Source organism: Zingiber officinale, chromosome 6B (assembly GCF_018446385.1).
Source record: "Zingiber officinale cultivar Zhangliang chromosome 6B, Zo_v1.1, whole genome shotgun sequence".
NCBI classification, from domain to species: domain Eukaryota; kingdom Viridiplantae; phylum Streptophyta; class Magnoliopsida; order Zingiberales; family Zingiberaceae; genus Zingiber; species Zingiber officinale.
In genome coordinates, this window is record NC_055996.1 from 76,296,126 (window position 1) to 76,298,813 (window position 2,688).

The following is a 2,688-nucleotide window of genomic DNA, read 5'->3' on the forward strand; positions in this document are numbered from 1 at the left end:
GATGGTAGATAACGAAATTTGGGGACCAAATTTTTATTAGTGGGGGAGAATGTAAAATACTGGAAAAAAATGACGAATGTTAATAAGGGAATTTTTCCGGAATTTTTGGACATTTTTCGGGAATTTTTCGGAGCTTGTACGGACGAGTTGACGGGAATAAAAAACGGGGCCCAGAAAAGCCTGTTTGGGTTACCCCATTTAAGCGAGGAATTGTTTCTTTTATAAATTCCTTATTTCCTTTTCTTTTTCATTTATTTTTTTCCCGTGCCTATATTTCCTTCTCTCCCGAGCCTCACTCGGCCCCGACGCCGATTCTTCTCGCGCCGAAGCCCTAACCGCCGGCGTGCACTAACCGCCGGCCACTCGACGGTTTCCTCTTCCTTCTCCTCTTCTTCCTCATTCCCTGCCCCTCACGACGACAGCGTTCTCAGCCCTAGCACCGTCGCCCGACCGCCTGCCCTAGCCACCCGGCGCCGACCACAGAAGCCGACGCCGACCTCAATCGCTGGTGCCCTAGCCCCTGCCCCGACTCCAGTGACGCTGATTCTCCTCTCCTCTGCCGACAGCCGCCCTCACGGAGTGATCCCGACGCCGCCGTCTCCGAGCAACAGTGTCGCTGGCGACTCCTCCGAGGAGTGCCCTAGGTGCCGACGCCGCACCTCTCTTCCTCTTCTCCTTTCGGCATCTGAGCCCTAGCAGCGGCCGACTCTCTGTGCCAGCACCCGAGCCCTAGTGCCGTCGCTGTGCTATAGCGAGCCCGACGCCACTCCTTGCCACTGCCGCTGCACACTTTGCCCCAGTGCCGAACCGACCCTTTCTTCTGCCCTAGCCGAGCCTCACATTGGCGTGAGTTGCTGCCCTGGATTCTACCGAGCTTTGGCATTAGGGTAAGCTGTTGGTTTAGAACTGTGGAGGTAAGGTTAGGGTTTAATTCATAGAGGTCGATGTATTGACTACAAATTTTGGTGTTTGATGTGTAGATCAGTGGCTCACTCTAGTTACGACCACGGTTCCAGAAAACAGGTGTTCCATCGACAAATTAGCGACGAAGAATACGAATTTGGGTGAGCGTGGATTTAGGTAATGCGTTGTTGCGCGTATAATTGATTTAGGTCTTGATGCGGATAAGTTAATTGATTATCAGTTAAGGTTGATCAATAATTAGGGTTTTCCTAATTGAGTGAGTAGTTTGATTTAGTTATTTAATATATGTTGAGTAACTAAATTATATGTGTTAAATTAGGTAGGTTGATGATTATGACTCAGGGTTTTGCCCTAAATTGTGTTGAGAATTTTATTTAGCCATTCATTTGAATTTTAGCTAAATAAAATATCTGTGTATTGGCATTTCAGGACTTTGACGCGAGACGAGTATCTCGGAGTCAGGATTTGGACCATTTTATCGGAGGCGGGTACTTTTGACTTATTGTCTTTGATATGCTTAGTAATTAAATTAACAAGATGCATTAATTATGTTTCTTACTTGTTTCGGTTAATTACTGCCCAATACATGCTACCTGTTGATTGATTGTTTGTTTACATCTTGTATGGATATGTACCTGATTTCACATGCTCATGGGTAGTGATATAACCATATTTTACCATGTCAGGACCTAGGTTTGATACCTTATATGATCAGATACCTTGATATGATTCATTCGCTTTGGTGCACATTATGATATGTCCAGAGATTGGTTTAGTATATTGCCATGTTTAGTGACATGCACCATTCGCATGATTGCATGCCGAGTGATTGATTGCTCCTTTATTGTCGAGCACTTTGCCGGTTTCATCATTGTGCTCCGTTGTGACGCTCATGGGTAGCGGGACACGCGTGGTAGCACGCCGTTTGGCTCTTCCGGGCCTCGCTGGTCCGCTCATGGGTAGTGTGACGCAGTGTAGCAGCCGTTAGAGATCCCTCATCAGCGGGAGTTGAGAGCATTCGCGCCCCCATTTATGATTTGGGGTAGGAGTATGTACTCGACAAGATCCCGTACACCGATCACCATCGGGAGTAGTGTTGTCGAGTGCACGGTTGTCACCCTACCCACTCGGTCCCACCGTTGTTGTGAGTCGATGATGGCGTCCGGGGTGACCATGACATTGGCATCATATGCATGATGCATTTTGCTTGTGTTTGTGTTTGTTGCACTTATATGCTGCACATTGCTTGGATACCTTGTTTGACATGCATACAGGTCTTCTATACCTTTCAGACTGTTTGTCCTTATACCGGGTCCTGGTTAGTACAGATTCTCTCCTGTCTTCTTCGGTTTGTAGTTACCTTTATCTTTATCAGGAGACTGTACGCATGATTAGTGCTAGGTGTTATTTCTTTACTTTGCATATCAATTGTACCTGCTGAGTGTTGGACTCACCCCGCCTCCATTGTTGATATTTTCAGGTTGATGCTGTCAGGAGAGAGTTCCAGTTGCTGGTCCCTGCAGACCTCGAGGATGTGATTGGTTTTTCATTTGGTTTCCTTTTCTGTTCTAGACTATTTGGACTTGTTATGTTCTGGATTTATTTACTTATGGACATGGTATAGATTTTATTATATCGATGGATTTGGATTTGGTTTTTATTCTACTACATGCCTGCCTGGACGGCAGAAGAGGTGAGTTCGTCGGATTTGAGCTTTACGAGTGTAGTGGAGTAGGGTGGATTTCGAGTCAGAGTATTATTTTA

The 2,688-nt window shown here is 46.2% G+C and overlaps 1 long non-coding RNA gene across 1 annotated transcript; it reads left to right on the forward strand.

Moving 5' to 3' along the window:
* The first annotated feature begins 615 nt into the window (after positions 1-615).
* Positions 616-1,410, forward strand: LOC121990301. The gene is made up of 3 exons (XR_006114542.1): positions 616-887; positions 981-1,080; positions 1,354-1,410. It is a non-coding gene; the product is annotated as an uncharacterized LOC121990301 (long non-coding RNA).
* The last annotated feature ends 1,278 nt before the right edge of the window (positions 1,411-2,688 follow it).